Source organism: Manacus candei, unplaced genomic scaffold, assembly GCF_025592945.1.
Source record: "Manacus candei isolate 608988 ecotype Guabito, Panama unplaced genomic scaffold, ASM2559294v1 h1tg000014l, whole genome shotgun sequence".
Lineage (NCBI taxonomy): Eukaryota > Metazoa > Chordata > Aves > Passeriformes > Pipridae > Manacus > Manacus candei.
The window spans coordinates 81,327,549-81,339,686 of record NW_026138062.1 but is presented as its reverse complement, the minus strand read 5'-3'; the positions used below and the strand labels follow the sequence as shown (position 1 = coordinate 81,339,686).

The window sequence follows — 12,138 nt, the reverse complement described above, 5'->3', positions numbered from 1 at the left end:
GTCCATCCCTCCTCGTCACTTACACATGAAAAATAACCTTCTGTGTAACCTTCCTTGGTCTTAGCCTTCTCCTCTACCTCACTTGTCAAAGCCAAGGGTCTCCCCAAGCTGGATGGGAAACCTCCAGGCTGGAAGATACTCCAGCCCACTGCAGCCTTGCTCCCATGGGAACAAGCTGAACTCCCTCCACACTAAAATCACAAAGGTTGGGCTGAGCACAGAGAAAACAAAATCCCCACCTTGGCTCTAAAGCGACCCAGGGAGAAGTTCAAGGTATTCCAGCTCACTTCAAGCCACTGCCAGCTGCTGTTTCAATCATTTTGTTTCTATAATCTGGGCAGCACACCAAAGATCACAGGGTTTGGGTTTAAGTTTCATTTCAAAAACATCTCGCAGGAGAAGAATCATTCCTCCATTTTATTAAGCAAAAGCCATAGGCTGCTGACAGCGCTGTTACAGGCGGCAGCATCAATGGAACATTACATACATATTAAAGATATAAAAAGGAAAACATTGAGCTGGAAGGTTACTAACAAAAAGAGAGAGGAAAACCCCCGAGACGTTCTCTTTGCAATTCCTTTTTACACAAGCCAACATTTAAAAGTCTCCTGGCTGAGATTCCCCGAGTAACCTACCAAGCGTTTTACAGCATCATCGCTCCAACCAGTGCGAGGACCCAGCAGGGCCATTTCTAAGGGAATGACACGCCTGTTATCAACAAAACCCTTCACAGAGCAAGGAGACACCAACCAGGCAGATACATCCACTGTTTCAAAATTAACACTGGCTCAAATTGAATTACAATGGGAAAATGACCTGTCGTGATTCCCGAGTCCTTGGCGCCACTGCTCAGTGAGACACTGCAAGAGGGACCCAGTTTCACAAGGAGCAGCAGCCCAAGGAGAGGGGAAAGAGGAGATTAAAAAAAATACCGATAACAGACCAGCCTTTGGCACCCCAGCCTGCCCAACTGCTCTCAGGTACAGGGGATCCCGACTCCCCTTCCTTCTTCAGATCAGTATTCCAGCAGTGGGAATCCTTCACTTGATGTTTGCTTTCAGCTGACATCAGCCTCTCTACACTGTCCTGCCAGACTGTACTTCTGTCATTAGTTCTGGTTGGAGACAGAGACCAGATCACAGAGCCACAGAATATCCTGAGCTGGAAGGGACCCACAAGGATCATCCAGTCCAACTCCTGGCCCTGCCCAGGACACCCCAAGAGTCCCACCCTGTCCCTCAGAGCACTGTCCTAACACTCCTTGAGCTCTGGGGGCCTTGGGGCCATGCCCACTGCCCTGGGGAGCCTGTTCAGTGCCCAACCACCCTCTGGGGGAAGAACCTTTTCCTGAGATCCAACCTAAACCTCTCCTGACACAATTCCAGCTGTTGCCTCTGGTCCTGTCCCTGCTCACATAGAGCAGAGATCAGAACTGCCCCTCAGGAGGAGCTGCAGCCCCCAGTGAGCTCTGCCCTCAATCTCCTCCATCTGAACATTCCAAGTGCCCTCAGCTGCTCCTCGTATGGCCCCTCCCAACCCTTCACCATCTGTGTTCCTCCTCTAGGTGCTCTCCAAGAGCTTTATAACCTTCTTATACTGTGGTGCCCAAAACCACCCCCCGTACTTGAGGTGGCCCATTTCATTCTTTTTTGGCTTTTTCCTTTGGTAGCTTTTTTTTGTGGGCTATTTTGTTTCCTTTTTCTATTAAAGTGCCTCATGCTATAACTTTAAGGATAATTACTTTGGGGGCTGACAATCCCCTTCCTGCTCTCATGGCAGAGGTAGGTATCTGAAGATGATCTGCTTGGTCATTCGAGGCTTTTAAACATGCTCTCGGATAAGCACAGCTGCGTTCTTAACAGTAGCTGAAATCACAGAATTTAAGGAAGGCAAATTCGATGTGATGTTTCATGCTTTAGTTAACAGTCTTCCAAGACACAAAGCTGCTCTAGTTGCTCTGGAAACTGTAACTTGGACACAACCATGCAGATACATCAACCCCCTGGCTATAAATGAAACCACTTTAGCAACGCTGCACATTTGTATGACAAACATTCATAAAAACAAGCACTGCATCCTGATCTTCCTATGGAAAGGGCACGTCCCCAGGTCCTTCACACAGTGCACAGCTCTCATTTCCTTTGGGCTGCAAGAGAAATGGCTGAGGAAGAGCCAGGAGAGCATGTGGATCTACCACTGAGATAACAACCCTCTGGGTAAGGGAGAGATGGGAAACACCTGTTGGTATTTGAGGGATATGGGATTCCAAGCAGGGCTCTGCCCTCATGCCCCAGGCACAGCTGGAAGCAAACAGTACTGAAAGGAGGGCTTTGAAGACAAAGCAACATGGTGGCCAGGACCTCCTGGCGCAGGAGAAGGCAGCGGGAAGCCTGGAGATGGGAATGGAGCAAGACAACAACCACTGGGAGAGAAGGAAGGTGGGAGAGAGATGCTCAAAAACAGTGTAGGAGGAACGAGCGCGAGGTGTCGGTGGAGGAGGGATGGACACAGCACAACACCAGAAGGCAGACACGTGGGGTTTTTTAAAAAAAGGGGGAAATATTCCATACACAAACGACAGGCTGAGTGCTGGTTGCTGTGGAAACCATAACTTTGAATTCAGTGCCTAAAACCCAGCGCTGCTATTTATACCACGCTCCTCACTACAGCACGAGAACTTCTCCTCAGAAACACAGCTCTGCTACTCGCAAACATGGCTTTTTCCCCCCTTGTTACACACACTGATCCCTTCAAACAAGGCCTCACAAGGCTTCTCCAGTGTTCCTGGACACTGAGTGACTACACGGCACAATCACCTCTCACAGAAAAAACCCACTACCACTATCTTGCCTCTTCTAAGCAAGACCAGACAAATCACTGGATTCTGCTTCGGTCAAGAGCAACCAGAGGCACTGAAAAGGCCATTTCAAACAGCAGTTTATCTTGTCTCCCTTAAGGCAAATTACAGTCAGCACCACCTGAGATTGTGTAGGGCCAGATCCCAAAGTCAGTTATCATTAAAGATGACAAGCATTTGTTTAAGGACTCCAGAATATTGCCTTTAATATCCCAGGAAGCATAACTGGATCATTAATGCAAGAATAACAACAACAACAAGGCTGCAGATTAAATTCTTGCTGGCAGAATCCCCTTAAAAACATGCATTTTCAAGTTGCTCTGCTGTTGGAGAAGGAAAAAGCTTTTCCCTCCATGGGAATCATGATTCTGGGGCAAATCCCACAGCCAAAGAGGGAGCAGCAGTGATCTGCCTGTACCCAAAGCAGAGGTGAGCCGCATTCCTCTTCCACCTCCCCCTCCCAGGGCCCAGAAGGGAAGAAACAGTCCCATTCATTCCCCAGCCACTCCTCAATCCTGTTTTCCCCCAAGTAGGACCAAGGTGTAAGTGTAGCACATTCACTGCCAGGACCCAACAGTTACAGTAACTCCCACGGGGTGATGATCCCAGTCTAAGACACTTCCCAGGGCCCGGACACGTATCAGTCCCCAGATCACAGCCTACAAAGGCAACTCAGGCAAAAGATGAGAGAGAAAACCACAGTGCTTTCCAAGGTCAGCCGCAGCTTTGGAATCCCACAGGACTGCCCCATCCATGGGGGATCATCAGGAAGCAGCAAGGACAATTATGTGCAATCCAACTCTGCCTGACCCAGGTGGGTTTGCCGGGGAAGGGCAGGCAGGGACAGGAGCAAGGACTCGGGAGAGGGGTCCCGAAAACTGCCGAGCCAAGAAGTTGCTCCCTGTGGGATCAGGCCCTTCCAGCACAGGTGAAGGAGGTCCCTGTTCGCCCTTGTTCAGTAGTTTACATCACAAGCACTGAAGTGTCATTGAAAACGGCGGGAGCATTTTAATAACACAGGAAGGGGGAAAGATGCTCTAATGACAGGCACCCAAGTAATCACTCCATGGATCTCAGCCTCCCCTAATTTATGCCGATGCATTTTTTAATCAGAGTTTCATACACGGCAAAATGATTAACAAGTCACAAGCGCTACCCTAATCCCAGCCAGCTTTCACCAGCCCAGAATCCTCTGGATGCCGCGGGCAAAGCGGGAATGAATGACCAATGCCGAGGAACGGCAGGTCAGTTTCGCCCAGCGCTTCCCAACCCAACGCGGTTGGGAATTACGCGCTCGCTCCCGCAACTCTTTTACGACCGCGTTGGTGCCAGCGCTTCCCATGGATCACGGGGCTGCGGGCATCCCTCGGGAGCCCGCAACTCCAGCCAGGGAAGCGCTTCCATGGATCCCAGTGCTGCGGGCATCCCTCGGGAGCCCGCAACTCCAGCCAGGGAAGCGCTTCCATGGATCCCAGGGCTGCGGGCATCCCTCGGGAGCACGCACCTCCAGCCAGGGCAGCGCTTCCATGGATCCCAGGGCTACGGGAATCCCTCGGGAGCGCTTCCCGTGGACCCCAGGGCTGCGGGCATCCCTCGGGAGCCGGCATCTCCAGCCAGGGCAGCGCTTCCCATAGACACTAGGGCTGCGGGCATCCCTCGGGAGCCCGCAGCTCCCGGCTGTGCCCTGTCCCCAGTGACCGCTGCCCACGGCGGGCACCCTCCCCTGCCCCTCGCTGCTCCCCCCAAGCGCCCCCCGCCGCTCCCCCGCAGCACGCCCGGACCGGGGGGGTCCCGGCGGGTCCCGCAGCCGCCGGCGGTGACACGTGAAGCGCAGACCCGGCGCTGCCGCAGGGCCGGCTGGGGACCGAGCACCGCCGCTCTCCCACCCCCCGCGCCCCGCCGTGCGGAGGGGGGCGGCGGCGGAGCGGTGATGATGGAGATGCTCCCGACGGCTCCGGCGTGCGGGGGGGACGCGAGCAAGAGGGCGCGCGCTCACCTGCGGGGCGGCGTGCGACGGGCGGTGTGCGGTGGCTGTGCGGTGGGCGCTGTGTGTCCGATGGGTGTCCGGGGGTGGCGGGTCCGGAGCCCGCGGGACACCCGCGGCTCAGCGCACGCCGCGACCGCCGGGAGGCGCCGCTGCCATATTGAGACCGCCGGGGGGGGCGGGCGCCGGCCATTGGCCGCGGCGCCCGTCAATCACCGTCCGGGGAGCCAATGAGGCGGCGGCGGCGGGCGCGCGCGGCGGGAGCGTTCGGAGAGCGCCCCGCGCGTGACAATGGGGGCGCACGCGGCCGCGCGCGCGGACAGCGGGCGGCCAATGGCGGGGCGAGGGGGCGCCGGCGCGCGCCGGGGCCCGGCCAATCGCTGCGCGGTGCGCGGGGCCGGCGCGCGGCGGGGGCGGGCGGGGCCGCTTTGGCCCCTGAGGCGGCGGGGCAGGCGCTGTGCTCGCCGCCCCTCACGTCCCGTCGTGTCTCCTCGTGGCCCCTCACGGCTCCTCATGTCCCTTCACAGCCTTCCACCACCCCCCGCCGTGTCCCACGAGAAAGAAGGTCCCCGACCCCCGCGAAGGGCCGGGAGCGATGAAGGGAAGGTGCCCGAGCGCCTGAGGCACCGTGCTCCCCTCGCGGCTCCAGCCCCTCCGTGTCCCGCAGCGCCGTTCGATGCGGCCACACCGTCCCCGCACGGCCTCAGACCGCCTCGAAGCCGCCAGGATCAGTGCTGAGCTTTCCCCTGCCTCTGCCTCTGGAATATGCAGAAATTCCCTTAAGAAAGTATGTTCTCTTAATATTTGATCTTTGTATACTAGTCAGTGAGAAAGGAGGTTTAAGCCGTGGAACAAAGAGTGGCCAACAAGCCCTAAACGATGCCCAGGTGTTGGAATAGCAAATTCCGTGCTAAGGTTCAGGGCTCGACGTGTTCCAGATGATCTCAGACTTAAGGGAGGTTTAATAAAGCTCGGTTAGAGGGATGTACCACTGACACAAGGAATGCAGAATTTATGGGCCACGAGGACATCTGTCAGAACCCCCGAGATAAGGAAGAAACTGATAAAGACAACTCAGCAACTGCACCGAAATCAGCTCTGACTGGGAAAAAGGTGATTCCGGCAGGGACACATCAACCCGTGGACCACCAATTGGAACCACCAACCCAAAGGAATCATTAACCAACAGAACACAATGCTCCTTAATAAGAGAACTATGTAACTTGTAGCCAATGAACATTAAAACCTTTGTTTGATGAAATGTATAAACAGTGAAAAGTCTTGGTGGTCGCAGTGCCCCTGCTGCCAAAGCACTTAGGTTTTGTTGAGCCATGACTCAGCTCCAGCCTGGATAAGTACATTTTATAATGCACTAATAAATAAACATGAGCCGTGTCTGAACTCAAAGTGTTTTTCAACACAGAAAAAAGGTGGAAGTACTTCCCCATCACCTCTGAAAGTCAGAGTGGGGGAAATCCAAATCATCCCAATGTGTATCTAATAAAGAATATTTATTTTCCAATATGGTGTATTTGCTCTACCGTTAAAAAATCAAATGCAAAATCTCAACTGTCTACTTGTTAATCACTATGTTGCTTGCAAATCAAATCCAAATATTAAATGTCACTTTTCCTCATCAAGCCATTGATTAATTAATGGCAGGTTTTAAATGGCATTACCACACCAAGCACTTTAGTCAGAGCCTTTAATCAGGAAGATTAAATGCAGGGCCTCTCCTGGCTTTGATTTTCGGGTAAAATTCCCCATTGATTCAGCCAGGAGGTTTTATTAAAATGTAATGGTTTGCTCCAGCCCTGGATTAGGAAGGTTCAGTGAGTCAGGTGGCCCCTTGGAGCAATCACATGAACCCAAGCGAGTGACAGGTCACACCCCTTTGGTTTGTAGTTTACTTCCCACCGGGACTTCAGGGTGTGACACAAGCACACGTTTCTCCCCAGCCTGTGGGTAGCATGTCAAAATCTCCCTGCATCCCAGGGATAACCCAGTCCCCTTCGGCCTCCTCAGCCCTTCACTCACGACTGGGGCCACGAAGGGAAGCCACAGCATCGTGGAATGGTTTGGGTTGGAAGGGACCTTAAAGCCCATCCAGTTCCAACTCATGTCATAGACAGGGACACCTTCCACTAGCCCAGGCTGCTCCAATTTCCAGGGATCCAGGGGCAGCCACAGCTTCTCTGGGCAACCTGTGCCAGGACTTCACCACCCTCACAGGGAAGAATTCCTTCCCAATATCCCACCTAACCCTGCCCTGTGGCAGTTTAAAACCACTGCCCCTTGTCCTGGCACTATATCCCAGTATAAAAAGTCACTCTCCCTCCTTTTTTTAATCCCCGTTTAGGCCCTGCAAGGGGCTCTCAGGTCTCCCTGGAGCCTTCTCTTCTGCAGGTGAACCCCCCCAGCTCTCCCAGCCTGTCCCAGAGCAGAGGGCTCCAGCCCTGGGAGCATGCCAGCACCAGCAGTGGAAAGAGGAGCCAAAGGCTGAAGCCCCTGCAGGGTCTGCTTTTCTCCACCGTGGCACACACCAGACTGCAGCCCGGGAGGACCCCGTGTGTGTCCCCCAGTGCTGCCACCCCCTCCCCTGCTGCAGCCCCTCTGCTCCCGCTGTCAGGCACACACAGGCAGGTATCTGCATCCCAGCAGACCTGGGGCTTATGGCAGCTAATATGGGCATATTTTTAAGTAATCCCACCTCATTTGCCACTTTTCCAGGGCCTCGGTGGGTGAAATTCATTAGTCATCTGACAGTTCCAGTTATTCCGCATGTCAAGTCCCATCTCTTCATTTACATACCCAGACTGTTGTGCCAAGCCGGTGTGCTGGTTGTACCCCCCTCCACCTACTCTGTGCTAATTTAAGAGTTGTTATTTTTGGCTGGCACGGATTGTGTGCATAAAAAGTTCCGTTTCCTCAAAAAATTCTTAAAAGGAAGCAGAACACGGGCCTGAGCTGAAAACTCCCCCTGCTCAACACCGACTGCCCAAACAGCAGCAAACCTTGTTTTCAGGGAATGTCACAGGACTAAAACACCTTCCTGTGAAGACCCTGAGTTCTTGAATGATTGAGCTGCACAAAACAGAGTTGTTTCTGACAGGGGCACACAGGAGTAGCTCAGTCAGAAAAAAACCAGCCTGGCAGTTCTCAATGAACAGAGTGAAACTTGCTGCAAGGGCGGTAATTCCGTGATTGAAAACACAGCATTCGTCATGGAAGAATCCGTATGGATGAGGAAGGCTCAAAAGCCAAGCTCTGTCTGCACTCCAGACATTCCCCCTCCGTTTGTAAAACTAATTATGTGTAAACAGCGCATTTTTCTCTTTGCAATGCATGGTGTGATATTTCTCCTCCACACAAAAGAATGCTCTCGCTCCTGAGCAGTGCACGCCTGTACCTGAGAGACAGGAACTGCAGGGGACATTCCAAGTGGGAAAATTGAAAAAGGGATTAAAAAAACAAACAAAAAAAAAAAATCAGGGAAACTGTTCTTTGAAAAATCGTTGTAGAATGTTACCAGCACACCCTTTCAAGGTGGTGCCGCTGATGTTTTATGTCCTGCCTGCAGCAGCAGGATTCCTCACCACCACAGTCCAAACGGGTCTGAACTGGGGAATTGTTCTGGACTGGTGAACTTCATCCCTGATACTTATTTTCCTGTGGGTTTTGCCTGTAGCTAAAATAAGATGTTCACCACAGCCGTTGCCTTCTTTTTTTCTTCAAAAACAGGGGCAGCAATGTAATAATGAAGGTTTCTTTCTGGCTTTCAAGTAAAATTAACTCAGGCTGGTTTTTCAGACACTGAACTCCATACACAGAAAATAAGTATTTCTGCTTAGTAGGAATTTTAGCGAGGATGGTCTGCACTTCCCTAAGTGCAGGTATCCATTATAATCCCTTGGAGAAGCTCTCCCAGGCGTTTACATGCTTCAAAAACCACAATAATGCTTTCTCAGGTTTTTTTCAGCGGGCATTTCTCTGTGAGGCTGCAGCGAGGCTAAGAGTGGGATCACACCCTCGTGCCTCTAGGATTATGCAAAAGAGGAAATGCATTTGATGAATTATTGTCCACCTCAGCCTCTCTTTTGAAAAATGCTGTTATCTGTGTTCGCTGCCGCTGCGAGGGAAGTGATCTGTGAAATCAGAGTTCTTTGGATAATGGCACGGTCTGAGCTTTCCCAGGGATATGATTGCTCCTGTCAGAGGGACACACACGAGCCAGGCAGGAGCCTGGGCTTCCAGTCCCTGTTTGTTGTCAGGTTATTATTATAAAGTCTTTCTCTCAATGTCATTGCTAATTTCGTAGAGTCCCAGAATGGTTTGGGGGGAAAGGGACCTTAAAACTCATCTCATCCCACCCCCTGCCACGGGCAGGGACACCTTCCACTAGCTCAGGTTGCTCCAAGCCCCATCCAACCTGGCCTGGGACACTTCCAAGGATGGGGCAGCCATAGATGCTCTGGCCCCCCACTCCCCCTGCAATTCCCATGCAATGGCAGGAGGGTGGAACGAGATGAGCTTTAAGGTCCCAAACCATTTTATGATTCTATGATTGCAGTATCAGGAAACTCACCAAGTATCTCTGTGCCATTCCCTTTAAAATCCTTTTTCCCCAGACATGTGAACACGACAGACTGGTTCCATGTTCATGGACAGGGGTTTTTCCCCCACAAACAAGTCCTTATGCCCTTGTTGTTGTCACGGTCTATGCAAGATGCCATGCAAAGATCCACTCCGTGTCCCCAGAGGAATCAGAGCAACCATTTGTACCAACTTGAAGGCTTTCAGATCTTTTCTCAGTCTAGTTTCTTTTCAACCCTTGCAGGACAGATTCTCTCTTCCACAAAGCTATCAGCCATCCTGTGGGAGGAGGAGGGGTTTTTTTTCTTTTTACACTGATATTTTGTCACACTGCCCAAGGTTCATCAAGGTACCAAATTATAAGCCTTATTGAAAAAAGACAGAATTATTTTTGTGGGGCTGATAAACCTACATCATTTCTTCCCTTTGCTTCCTCAAACCCCTCACTCACACAGGTATCTTACTTTTTCTTTTTTTTTTTTTGTTGCTACTTCAAGTTTTCTGGCATTTTTGTAAAAGAAGAGAAGCACCGTGGAAGGAGGAGTCTGTCAAACAAACCTGGACCACTAATGCCACCCAGTGGCACACACTGGGCACCTGCCAGCGCTAATAAACTCTGAATTAACTTCAGCAAGCTAACTCTAAACTCTCCCCCCACACTGTTTACAGCCATTCACACGGAGGTGTTCTGCACCCATCTGACAAATGTAAGAGACCACGCACGCTGTTGTTGTGTAGCTTGTGTTAAGCACGGGTTTTTTTCCCTTTCCTGCTTCTGTTTTCTTTAGAAAGTATCTCCTACAGCTCGGTCTCTGTGAAGTATTACCCAAAAATGTTTAGGGGGGACCTTCTCACTCTCTGCAACTCCCTGACAGGAGGGGGGAGCCGGGGGGGGGTCGGGCTCTGCTCCCAGGGAACAAGGGACAGGACAAGGGGAAACGGCCTCCAGCTGTGCCAGGGGAGGGTCAGGTTGGACATCAGGAGGAGTTTCTTCTTGGAAAGGGTGGTCAGGCACTGGAAGGGGCTGCCCAGGGAGGTTTGGAGTGCCCAGCCCTGGAGGTGTCCCAGGAAGGCCTGGCTGTGGCACTCAGTGCTCTGGGCTGGGGGACAAGGTGGGCATCGGGCAGGGGGGGGACTCCATGGGCTGGGAGGGCTTTTCCAACCTCAGTGATCCTGGGATTCTGAGATCCTGGGTTTGTATCTGCCCTTTCTCGGTGATACAATCAGCTCTCCTGCCCTTCCACAGGGAGCACTCCAGCCAAGAGCCCTGGGTGCAAGGTCTGCAGGCTCCCCCGCGCTGCCCTTCGTCCCTTTGGCAGGGCTGGAGACGGCCACTGCCTAGGGAAGAAATTCCAAACAGATGCAGAGCAGTCACATAAATATTAATGACAAGGCACTGTGGAAATTGTATGAAAACACGTGGCTGATGCATTTTCCAGCTGCATTCCCCCTCATTAATTGCTTGTGTGAAACCAGCACCCCAAAGCCTGGGTTTTACTGACAGCTGTACAAACCCAGCCTGGTGCTTGGGAAGGAACTCCCCGACCATCCAGTGCCCCCAGGGAAGAAACCACGTGAAAACTCCCAATAAAACCTCATCTCTGTTACTCTGGAGGCCCGCCTACTTATATTCCTTTAGTCCTCCTTGATTTGCCACTGCAGAAGCGGGATAGTTTACCCCGTTGTATCGTTTATTTTCTAATTTCTCTCTGTAGTTTTGTACTTTGCATCTCTGAGATTACCCGAGACAGCTGAGTTAAGCAAAGAAAAAACAAATCCAAAGGATATCCAAATGAAACCCCATGGAAGTTGTCTCTGGTACTTGCTTATGTAGCCTGGGATTTGCAAAGTTTTTAGTTTAGTTACCACTGTGAGGACTTCTACAAATAAAAATGTAGCAAAAAATCCAAAGCAAGGTTTTGTTTTTCACCACTGTGAATGAAATCTTTATTCAGTTGTTATACATAACATAGATAAAGTATGAAAAGCCACATGCTTTCTTCGGACTTCATTGATTTTTAGCCTAGTTGACATTTTAAATATGTTTTCCCAATATATATTAGGAAATAAATACTTAGACACACTGTTTTGGTTGCATTCCTTTAGGTGCCTTCCAGTGGCCAAAATAACATCCCTGAGAGCATAAACATTTTGAGAGTCTCCCACTTACTAAAAAAAAATAAAATGTCTCAGATGAGCTTTCTGGACAATGTTCTGTCCTTGACCAGTTTCAGAGGCGTTTTCACCCTCTATTAACAGCTTAAAAGCCATTTAAAACTTCAGCTGGGTTTGACTGCACTCATCCCTCTGTGCCACAGCAGCAGCTCCCATAAAGCCCTCAGCAGATTGTTGTCCCTGCAAACACCAGACTCCCCAAAATCCATATTTCCATCCATCCTGGTTGTCCTGCTGGTCACTGGTAGCTGCTTTGTCCTCCAAGTTTCAGCCTGTCGGGCTGTTTGTTTCCATGGGGAAACGTGCCCAGACTTTGGTACTGCTTGAAATACCTAAATTCCAGCCCTTGGCGAATGTGAACAAGGAAAAAAAACCAACCCACCAACCCAAATTAAACAAAATTAAAATTAAACAAAAGCAGTGGGCAGACCTTGAGCAGCCCCAGTGCCCCTGCAGGCTGTGCTGAGGTGCAGCTCACGCCCCGTGCTGGGTACAAAGTTCTTAATCCACATTTACACAACCTCTCCTC

The 12,138-nt window shown here is 51.4% G+C and overlaps 1 protein-coding gene across 8 annotated transcripts in view; it reads right to left on the bottom strand.

The window, feature by feature from the left end:
* TIAM1 (TIAM Rac1 associated GEF 1) overlaps positions 1-6,326 on the bottom strand; it is a 165,433-nt gene extending 159,107 nt beyond the window's left edge. For all 8 annotated transcript variants that reach the window (XM_051779479.1, XM_051779480.1, XM_051779486.1 and 5 more), the window contains exon 1: positions 4,854-6,326. The gene's annotated coding sequence lies outside the window, so the exon portion shown is untranslated. The remainder of the gene's footprint in view (positions 1-4,853) is intronic.
* Positions 6,327-12,138: the final 5,812 nt, after the last annotated feature.